This window comes from Cupressus sempervirens, chromosome 8, assembly GCF_028749045.1.
Source record: "Cupressus sempervirens isolate cs-2001-9-10 chromosome 8, ASM2874904v1, whole genome shotgun sequence".
NCBI lineage: Eukaryota > Viridiplantae > Streptophyta > Pinopsida > Cupressales > Cupressaceae > Cupressus > Cupressus sempervirens.
This window is the reverse complement of record NC_143125.1, coordinates 673,004,604-673,017,217: the sequence shown is the minus strand read 5'-3', so window position 1 is coordinate 673,017,217 and position 12,614 is coordinate 673,004,604. Positions and strand designations below refer to the sequence as shown.

Below are 12,614 nucleotides of genomic sequence, written 5' to 3'. Positions count from 1 at the left end.
ATAAAAATGACATAACATTACAAATTTCATGGTTGGTCATGCCTAGAGAGAAACATATACCCTTGATCAAATCAATAGGAAAGGTTTCCCAAAATGGGAGTCAAATGAAACGACCAAATCTATAATGTTTGAAGTTTTTAGTTCAACAATAAGAGAAACAAGCTAGTAATCATTTCGGCTAAATTTGAACAAAAACAAATGGCAATTGATGATCATGGTGATTTGTTTTGGCATATTTTTGTGTAGGTACCAAGTTTTTTTGGGGGTAAGTAGGGGTTAGAATAATGGTTCATCTGGTAGTATTGGTACATGGGCAACAATTGACTTGTTTTTCCTATTTTAGGTCCTAATGTTGCCCTTCTCTAAAACATTTTTTTATTATGTATACCTCTAAGGCCTACTTTTCATGATTGATCCTATTTGTAAGCTAACCTCTTTCAAAATGGTTTGTTCATTATAAGTTTTGTATATACATATTTAGACAAAGGAACTTAAAAAGAATAAGAATTTTGATGCTAAAAGTTTTATTATAATATACTTCATAAATATCTCACTTGAAAAGTAACTACATTATATACAATTATACTTTCAACAAGTTAAATTACATAGATATTATTCATCATCATTAGAGTTTTTTTTTTTCTTAAATTAAAAGAAGTGGATGATATATTTTTTAATATAATTTCATTTTTAAAAAATATTATGAAGAAAATTTCCACTTTTACTACTTAAAAAATAAATATAATGATACGAAATAAAAACTATTAACTACATACAATAAAATAAAAAATATATAAGAATTATTAAAAAGTCATTATTTTCATTCTTGTAAACAAATCAATAGACTTAGAGTACCATTGTTTTCCATCCTAAGCATTAATATTGATTCTTTATGATTTTTTAGATTTTAATTGTAAATATAAATTAACTTCATTTATATGTAAAAAGTAAATACTAAATCAATAGTAATGAATTTTGTTATTATTGTTTCCATTGGATCATTATTATCTCATAAATAAATAATAAGAACTTTATACATAGATATATAAATATATAGACATATATAGACAAATATTTTAATTTAAATAAATATAGAAAGGAGTGCAATGGAAATGGATTGGATGAGAGAGGAAGGAGGGAATGACATAAATATATGATAGAGATGGATAAAAAATGATAACAAAAGATAACGATAGAAAGATGTTTTTGGAGCTGGAGGTAAAGAAAGAGGTAGACAGTGGTAAATAGTTATAGAGAGGAAGATAGATTTATATAAGTAACTGGAAAGAGAGAGATAGAGTTATTTACAATGACTAATGTTATTTTCCTCTATCTATCCCTCTTTTCTTTGTAAATTTTTTCATAATTAGTCTTTAATATATCTTCAGCATACCTATTGTACACCAAGGTGCTATTGCTAGTATAGAAAAATATTAGATACTACTAATTTTGCACTATAAAACTAGGTACCCATTGATCTCAAATTTGAAGGTCATTCGTCTCAAATAAATTACACCTACAACATGAAAAATTGATTTTCCATCTGATCTGATGGAACACATGTTTGATGTGATTGTGTTATTATTAGTTCTTTCCATGGGTAGGATACTATTGCATTCATTAGATGCAATAGTAACTTTTAAATAGCGATTCAAAGTCAAGAATTTTTAAAACATATGTCTATAAACTATAGTTTTAAATTTTCCATCTATTTAAATGATTTAAATAAAATAATTTATGTCTTCTCTAATTGGCCTAGAGTAAAAATAGTAAGGAGTAAAATTAATTTTCTTCATAAAAAATTAAGATATTTTGTACACTCTACTTTTAATGCATTAATTATAGCTTATGTCATCTTTTCTAGAAATCTTCTTTTACCAAGGAAAATCATTTTTAAAACTATTTTAAACATAAAGATCAAATAGTAATTATATCAATGACATGACATGTTGACTATTTTGTTTATATACAAGACAAAACTTAAATCTTAATATTTTTCAATATACATTTATTTTATTTTTAGTATTTTATATTATTATGTTAATTTTCTATTTTACTTTTTCAATTATTGATTATGGACTAGAATATTATATAAACTAAAATTTTAAATTTTCCACCTATTTAAATGATTTAAACATATAATTTACCTCTTCCTTGATTGGCTTAGAGCAATAATAGTAAGAAGTAATATTTATTTTTTTTGTTAAAAATTAAGATATTTTGTACACTACTTTTAATGCATTAATTATAGCTTATGTCATCTTTTCTAGAAATCTTCTTTTACCATGGAAAATCATTTTTAGAACTATTTTAAACATAAAGATCAAATACTAATTATATCAAGGACATGACATGTTGACTATTTTCTTTATATAAGAAATAAAACATATTTCTTAATATTTTTCAATATGGTTTTATTTTATTTTTAGTATTTCATATTATTATGTTAATTATCTATTTCACTTTTTTAATTATTGATTGTGAACTAGAAATATTATATAAATATTTAATGACAATAATTTAATATAAATGTATTATATTTTATTTTATTTATAATTATTTATTTATTAAAGGTTATTTAAGAACATTTTAAAAACTTTAGGAATTACACTTTTAAATTCTAAAAAATAAAAGAAATTAAAATTAAAGTTTAGCAATTTTTAAGTTTTAAATTATAGCAGCAAATTTTAAACAATATAAAGACCAACAATTCAAATATTTTGTTATGAATATAGAATGATTATATAAATAGTTCTTCCAAATGTCTTTTGTCTTTTATATTTATTGATTTGGAATATCTCTACTTAAATATTGAATTTTATATAAATTTTAATCTTCTCTCTTCCTCTATCCGCATCCCTATTTTTATACTCTATAAACTATCCATAAGGAATACATAATGCAATAGAACAAAATTACTTATATCATTTGATCTTTTAGAGGTTGAACTATCTTTAAACCATAGTAAAATTAATTGTAATTGTACATAGAATTTAAGAACTAAAGACAGCAGAGAAACATAGACAATTATATTTTGCATTAATGTTTATAGTTGAATGCGAGTAGATAAGTTATAGCACTTACCAACTACAAAATTACTTCTTTGTGTCATTAGAATTTTAACATCAATACCTTTACAAAAAAGGTTACAACAAGCTCTAAATTGGTTAAGAGGACTAGATAATAAATGATATTGTATATCGTGCTCAACATAATATAAGGTTTACTTTTCATATTTTAATGAATTTGGTGTTAGAATGCTTTTGTAGAATAACTAAACAACAAAAATATTGTTTTTTAAATTATAAAACAAGAAAAATGGGCCATACTTTTGGTCTACTTTGAAGTTCATCACAATCAATTGTGGTTTCTTAAAATAAGCTACTATAATCTATACATATATGAAGAGAAGAAATTTAGAGCATTATAAATGTCCAATGACATGATTTAAATTTAAAAAAAGGATAAATCTAAAATCTATTGTAGAAAACTCAAAAGTGTATAAGAATTTGAGAACAAAACAGAATTCTTTAACTTCAAGAGTTTTGAGATTGGAAAGGATCTTCATAAGCCCTCAAGAAATGTTATTCAATTTCACTAAAGAAATCATGCATACATTATAAGGCAACACATTTTTTTCATTATTAGTTTTTCCATGATTAGTCCTGAGATAATAAATAAAATTTCTACAATGTTAGTTTGGTCATAAATGTCTTGTAATGTGTTGTGAACAAATGGATCATTGAGATCTTGTGCAATGTTAAACAATACCAACCAAAACCCTAACAAAAGCATAAGCATGTTATAACTAAATTCCACATATAGAAAAGATATCCATAATTTAAATTGCTTATGCTTTGTGCCTTGGAGTCTGTAGTACAATAAATTTTATTTTATTTTTAGCATATTTGCCATGTAAGAAATTAGAAACCAATTGTTTATCCTAAAAGATGCAATAGTAACTTTTAAATATCCAATCAAAGTCAATCATTTTTAAAACATATGTCTATAAATATAGTTTAATTTTTCATCCACTTAAATGATTGAAACAAAATAATTTATCTCCTCTGATTGTCCTAGAGCAATAATAGTAAGGAGCAAATTAATTTTCTTCAGAAAAAATTAAGATATTTTGTACACTCTACTTTTTAATACATTAATTATACCTTATGTCATCTTTACTAGAAATCGTCTTTCACCATGGAAAATCATTTTTAGAACTATTTAGACATAAAGATCAAATAGTAATTGTAACAATGACATGACATGTTGACTATTTTCTTTATATAAGAAATAAAACTTAAATCTTAATATTTTTCAATATAGTTTTATTTTATTTTTAGTATTTTATATTATTATGTTAATTTTCCATTTTACTTTTCAATTATTGATTGTGAACTAGAATATTTATATAAACTATAATTTTTTATTTTCCATCTACTTAAATGATTTAAACAAAACAATTTATCTCTTCTCTAATTTGCTTAGAGTAATAATAGTAAGGAATAAAATTAATTTTCTTCATAAAAAAAAAGGATATTTTGTACACTACTTTTAATACATTAATTATAGCTTATGTCATCTTTTCTAGAAACCTTCTTTTACCATCAAAAACCATTTTTCGAACTATTTTAAACATAAAGATCAAATAGTAATTATATCAATGAAATGACATGTTGACTATTTTCTTTATATAAGAAATAAAACATAAATCTTATTATTTTTCAATATAGTTTTATTTTAATTTTAGTATTTTATATTATTATGTTAATTTTCTATTTTACTTTTTCAATTATTGATTGTGAACTACAATATTTATATAAATATTTAATGATAATAATTTAATATAAATATATTAGATTTTATTTTATTTATAATTATTTATTTACTAGAGTTTATTTAAGACCATTATAAAAACTTTAAGAATTATGCTTTTACATTTTGAAAAATAAAAGAAATCAAAATAAAAATTTGCAATTTTTACATTTGAAATTGTGGTAGTAAATTTTTAAAAATGTAAATACCAGCAATTCAAATATTTTGTTATGAATATAGAATGATTATATAAATAGTTCTTCCAAAACTCTTTTGTCTTTTATATTTATTGATTTGGAATATCTCTAGCTAAATATTGAATTTTATATAAATTTCTCTCTTCCTCTCTTCCTTTATCTACATCCCTATTTTTATACTCTATAAACTATCGACAAGGACCTTGTAAATAAATGATCTATTTATTTTTATTAATAACAGAAAATGATTTGATAATATATTTATTAACTTTCTAAATTATTTTCTTTTTTATAGTTATATTGTAATGGTGCACAAAATAGAAGGCTTACATTTTTTCCATTTTAACATTCTACGTATTCATTATCAATGAATAACCTAATTAATCTCACATTGTATTCATACACAATAAATTTTGTAAATAAGAATGTTGAATATGACTTTTCATTCACCTACAATTGTTCACGAACTATGTGAATTGTCTATTTTCTATATTCTTGCATTATTTTCTTTTAACTTATTTATCTTTTATATTTTCTATATTATAAGGTGAATTTGGTGCTAATTTACTAGGGCACCATCTTATCTGAAGTGAAATTTTCTATCTAGTATAAATAAGCTAATTTTACACTATTCAAACCATAGTAAGTCATGCACATCAAGATCAACATAGACCATCTCATGTAGTTATGAATGCCATTGATGAAATATTTGAATTAAGATTATGATTGCAATAAGATTTTGTATCCAATGGATGTAAGTTAGTTTTACATTGTTCAAACAATAGCAAGTCACTCACGTCAAGATTTAACATAGATTGTATCATACACAATTTGTCAATGTCTTTGATGAAATATTTAAATTAAGATTCTAATTGCATACATTATAGACATGTACTATTGTAATGTGTAATGCCCCGCTCAGGAACCCAAAAGGAATAAACCTAATATGTTACAAAGTTCACAGAACTTTTTTTTTTCAAAAGTTTAAACAAAATCAAAATAACAATGATGTGGAAGCAATATATACATACTCATCAAGAATATGTAATCAATTACAAGTACAGTTTCAACTCCTCACGAGCTCTTTTATGTTGAGTGACATTTAATAAAGTTTTATTAATAAGTTTAAGTCTCAATTACAATGTCCATAATCATAAAATGAACAAACACATACATAGTCATATAAAAAAATGCATAAGTACAACTAATAATATGAAATCACTTCTAATGAATAACATCCATTGCACATGTCACAGGGTATGTGAAAATAGATACAAGTGCATCAATATATAATACAATAGTCATAGGATCTCAAAACACATGATACATAGATACATCAAACGAATAGAAGACTCTAAGATAAGAGGAAGAATGATAATGGTACCACTATATCAAGGAGCATCCAACCTTTTTCAATCTGAGGGAGCCCCAAATGATAAGAATACACTACCTCCTAACTGCATGATCATCTAATCAGGCTTCCACTTCCACTGAGTAGGAGAGATAATGTACAATCTACACATAGATAATCAAATCATAAAATAATCTTAGGCAAGGAATCTTAATAGCCAAAATTTACCTCAAGGGTAACACAAACTTTTCAAGCTAAAGAGATAATCAAAATCAAAAGGACACTCATCCAATATCAACACCACATACCAAGTCAACATATAAATACCATGACCAAAAATATAAAACCACATCAAAATCAATGTCAAGTGTCACAAGAAGAATGACCAAATGATAAAAATTGTCAACAATAAATTTAAACTACCAATCACTAACTCCAATAATAAAAACACCATAAATGAATAACTAATCATTTATTAATAAAAGCCAATTGTCAACAAAAAAATGACATCCAATCATTGAGTAACAACTCACAATAAATGCACTATCAAAATTAATATCCAACAAGTACACCACTAGAGGCAAATATAAAAAAACCATGAAAGAGACTCAAGCTACATACTATGGAGTGTCATCACATGAGCCAACTTCAAAGTTACCCTGGGAGTCTCTGAGGACCCCGAACCCCTAGAGACTCTATGTGGAAATACAATACCCTTTCATGATGACAAAGAAACTAGTCATACCTCTCAAGGTATCATCTCCATCTCATCCTTATTCTATACAATGCAAGATATTTAATGTATCTCCAACTTATCTATTTAATGTATCTCAAGAATGCAAGATATTTTAATTACTATATTATCACTTGTTACATAACTTACAATGATTTACCCTAGCAGCCACTTTGGGCCCTGGCCCCCATTGCAAGCCACTCCTATAGACATGCACCTAAACTAACTTCCCAAAAATCACAAACCACTATAGTGTCCCATAACACAAAAGTAATATTGATCGAATTTGGTTCCTTAATAGCAACCCAAAAAATAACAATGGTTCTCGAAGCCCAAGTTCTCATAAATGCTCAAAAGCATAAAGCTCATAAAACAAAAATCTCAATTCAAGTCATAAAGTTCATCATGACATCTAGTCAAATAATCATAAAAGAAATATCAAAAATCATCTTTAGTGCGCATCTTAATTTGGCCAACTAAACAAACCATAGAGAAAAACTATCAAGAAGATAAACATCACAAGACTATAAGTAAAATATTAGAAAACACATAATTTTCAGCCCCATGATTTAATTCCAACAAATTTTTTTTTTTTAATTTGGGTCATAAAGATGTGTTTAGAAATAAAGAAAGAACACACACACACACACACACAAACACACACACACACACACACACACACATATATATATTGTTATGCTAATATACATATTTAAAATAATAAGTATTTGAATATTCAATTTTTTTGTATATATAAAATATCATGCAATATTATCATGCTATTAATTTAAATAATCTTAACTCGTAAAAGATTTAATTAATAACATAAATATATATTATTATATTTAAATATTTATTTTTATTTTAATTTCTAATATATTAATATGACTTCTATTTTAGTAATATTAACATTTACTTTTTGTTTAATTCATAATGCAATTAAAAATAAAATTAAAATAAATTAAATTATTTATAATTTCTCTCATAAAGTCAAATAGTTATTAACTAAATGATTACAAAGTGAACTCTATGACAACTTCTCTTAAAATATAATAAAATTATAAATATTTATTTATTAAACTTTCTCTTGTATTAATAAATATAAAATCATTTATATGCAACTAGGAGTTTAATTAGACTTAAAGAATCAATAATGATAACATCCACATAAACTAAATGAATAATATTTATTTAATTTTTAAAATTAATAAATTATTTATTTATTTATTTTTAATTAATTAATTAACTTTTTAAAATAAATAAATCTAAAAATTAAATTATATAAAATAAAAATATACGTGCAATTAATATTTTTGCATGCCTTTGATCTCTCAAATCATGCAACCATACTATACATCTTCTTCTTTTTTATCGATAAATGACCAAAGTCATGATAATTTTTATTAATTAAAATGATAAGTTACAATCAAATAGGCACTAGTAGGAAAGAACAGAGAAGAAAACCTCTAGTCTTGCCCGAGACAAATGTCCTATACTATTACAAATTTAAAAGGGGCATACCCTAGTGAGTTGATGACCTATAATATATCCATTTAAATAGAATTGATGAAGAGGCATAACCTTGATTATTACCTCTTCATTGGATTATCCAAAACTACTACCATATGATATCAGGCCAAAATTGTTAGAAATAATAACATCGAAATGAACTAAAATAAAAGAATTAACAATTAATCCAAGAGAGTTTGTGAAAATAGTTACCATAAACTCAGATCCAAAGAGAGAGTGAAAGAATGAACAACCACCAATGAATCAACGGGAGACAAATATTTGAAAGGGGAAAGCAAAGAAAACCCCTTGTGAATAATATGAATGAGGCAAATGCCTAAAGAATGAAAGAAGGAGAGAGAAGAGAGAAAATGGAGCCACTGGCTCATTACAAGAACTACATAGTGATTGTGTGTTAAGAATGAGAGAGAAGCATCTCTTATAAAGAGATGAGAAGAGGAGTTATTTGTAACTCCCAAGTGAATGATTGCCACATTCATAAGTGTGTGCATAACAAGTGTCATAATCCTCTTAAGGAGGAATAAACTATTTTTCTTAATAAAGGAATTACAAAAAAGACTTGTCCTCACATGTGGACTAGAGGACAAACAACTTAAGGGATACTTTGGTTTATCCCATTTAATAAATACAACCAAGGAAAGATTATAAATTCTAACACCCCCCTTTAATCTTTACTTGGGGAAATTACATCAAAGGATATTAAACCCAAATTTTACAATGAAATAGCAGCAACTTGATCTTTGAGAATGTCTTCATTTATGCAAAAGGTCTCCTGTGAGTGTAGGTAGATCTTCATAGAGCCAAGAGAGAGAAGTGGATAGGTTATTTGAATGTACACCAAATAAGACTGTCTTGTATGGATTCCCTGAAAAACATAGACACAAGAAACAAGACAACTATCCACAAGAAGTATTTCATCTTATATACAAATTAGAAATCCTTTTGAATAAGGATAATAAAACTTTGATAGAGAAACAATGAAGAAAATAAAACATGTTACCATAAAGCAATGGAGATAACCTGATATCAAGATAAATTATATGCTCAAAAAATTGTCAACAAGGACAAATTGAGTAAAAAGCTTGATCAATGCTCTCATGAAAAGTATATTATACTAATGCACAAATGACCACAGACAAGGCCAACTAATGATACTCGCATCAATCTTGCATCAATCACGTGGATATAGACAGTCCACTTAATGAATCATCTCATTGCAAGTTAACGGGGGCGTCCTTCCATAACGTGCATCACTCATGATCTAAGCAATAAAGTATGCAAATCATTATCACTTAATATATGAAAATAAAGAAAAAGAGAGACATGTTGATCAAATTAGTATTATCATGATTTTTCTTAGGATACTCAAACGAATGGATTATGAGGATTTAACAACATATTGCCTTCAAATTGGAAATCCATCATGGACAAGCAACTTCATTGCCATGAGGAAAAAAAAATCATCATGGGTCAAAACAACTTTCTCAAATAGAGTCTTCAATATTGGAGTGCTCCAAGATATGGTAGCCTCGTCACCTATACACTCAAAAATGAGCAAGGTGTAGGAAGTCATAACATGACTAAATAAAAACTAGGAGCATACACCAAGGAGATAAAGAGATTGAAATGGGAAATCCCCATAAAATATCATCCTCGCATTGAGGAACAAAATGGAACAACATGGAGAGAAACTCCATAAATATCAACCTTTTAAAGTAGAGCATATAGAATCAAATGGAGGGAAACTCCATATAAATATTAATCTTTCAAAGTGGAATCAATAGAACCAAATGGAGGGAAACTCCATAAAAAATGAGTGCACACCAATATAGGATGAAGGTATACTCCATGGGCCAGATAAGGAAACTATGTATCAGTTATACTGAGGGGACCTACATAGTTATCCTTGAAAAAAATTGACTCCTTGTGCAACTCAAAACAAATATCATATAAATCATGTATATCAATGGTATAACACCATAAAGTGCCAACATGTGCATAGAATGATCAAAATATCACAATAAAGTCGAAGGCAAATGTGTAAGATAACTCATAATCCAATCAAAATGAATTAAACTTTATTTTCAAAATGTAGAGATCCAAGGATGATCAAAATAAACAAAATATATATATCAGGTATAAAACTCCATTGAAGGTGAACATGAGTACTTAATTTATTTTGTGAAAGTATAAATCAAATTCTGAATTATTATAGTCATAAAATTATATATTTATCTGGGTATATATGTGTGCACCCATATATACTTAAATAAATATATGATAAGTCACAATATTGAAAGGATCCTTATATATATAAAGTAGAATGAACATTTTGAATAAAGAAAATATCTTCTTAAATAGTACTTTTAGATAAAAGAATCTAATCACAATTATTAGGAATGATTGCCAAAATAGAGTGCTTTTTTGTAAAAAAAAACTAAATTTTCAGAATAATAAAAGCCGAAAAAGCATCTTACATGAACAAATAACGTGGTTAATTAGCAACAACCTTTTTTTTAGCAATGATTTCTCTTTATCAGGAAATGCTTCAAACAAAAGTTTTGGTTATGATAATTATTCTTCCCTTATGAGACTTTGAATAATATTCCAAAAATTTAATCAAGAGTTATAAAAAACTTTTTAGAGAATAACAGCTTAGAATAGTTGTTGTAACAGGCAAATAATAATGCAATCCTGCAAGAAAACGTTAGAGGAATAATAATCTTGCAACATGCAAAACCATTACTAAGGAATCTGCATATATCCTTAAAATAGAAAGTTAAAAAATAGATTTTTTAGATGTATCTAACTAATACAAATTATAATTATTAAATACAAACGTACAAGTAATAATTTATAACATGTTTGCTGGTAGCCCAAAGGAACATGTGCCAGTTACCAAATTTAAAATGAATAATGATTAACATATCTGCATGAAACACACAATAGGAATAATATCATACTTACGAAAAGAAAACTAGCACAATCAAGTGGAAGAAAGAGGGAATGGTATTATACTCCAGAGATATTGAATGAGCTGCAAACTCAAAAGACTAAGCTAAGAAGGTAAGAAAATAATGAAAAGCATCAGCTAATGCAGAAACATGCAAAGGAACTCGAGGAAATGAGAGCAAGAACGGAAGCAAAGGATTGGGATGACAGCTTACAATCCAAGGAGGAAAATTGAGGCTAGTTTACAGAGCAAGCAAGAGGCAGCTTTGAAGCAAGAGAGGGCATTGGCATATGCATTTTCTCATCAGTCATTGAAAAATACAACAAGATCCGCTCATCCAATGTTGATGGGAATTGATTCAAACAAGCCAAGTTGGGGTTGGAGCTGGCTAGAGCGTTGGATGGCAGCCTGTCCATGGGAGAAGGAAGTCCCTGAAGGTTCATTGAAGAGCCTCGACCAAAGCATAGGTGATGCTAGAAGACAAGGTGCAATAATAGGAATAGGATTAGTTAATGCTGAAACACCTAGCCGTATGACTTTAAGGGCAGTGCAGAAACCTTCTAAGCCTGCTGGATCCCAGTCTCCATTTACTCCTACCTTAGAACCTTTGCCAAATAGATTAAGGAACTCCAGTAATTGTAGAAGTTAGACAATAGAGGATGATTCAGGCAGAAGGCAAAAAAAATAATGCATGCAACAACAGTAGATTGAATCTGAAGATTAAAGGAACTTATGGGAAAACTTAAATCACAATAACAAATGCCACAAATAGAGGCCAAGAAAGGAGATAAAAACAGAGCAAATGCTTAGAAAGAAATGGAAAGAAATAAAAAAAAAATAGAAATAGATAATAAATGTATTAGTTAAGAGACGAATAAGATTAGAAGTTGCTCACAACTTCTAAAAAGAATATATACATAAAGAAAAAAATTTGAAAAAACAAAACGTTGAGAGATAATATAAAAAGATGAGGATTTTATTAATAGAAGTTACATAAGAATTTAATCATAAATAGGATTTTAAAATAATACAAAT

General features: G+C 26.7%; 1 pseudogene; it reads left to right on the top strand.

The window, feature by feature from the left end:
- Positions 1-11,720: 11,720 nt before the first annotated feature.
- LOC149544244 (protein IQ-DOMAIN 1-like) lies at positions 11,721-12,228 on the top strand (annotated as a pseudogene).
- The last annotated feature ends 386 nt before the right edge of the window (positions 12,229-12,614 follow it).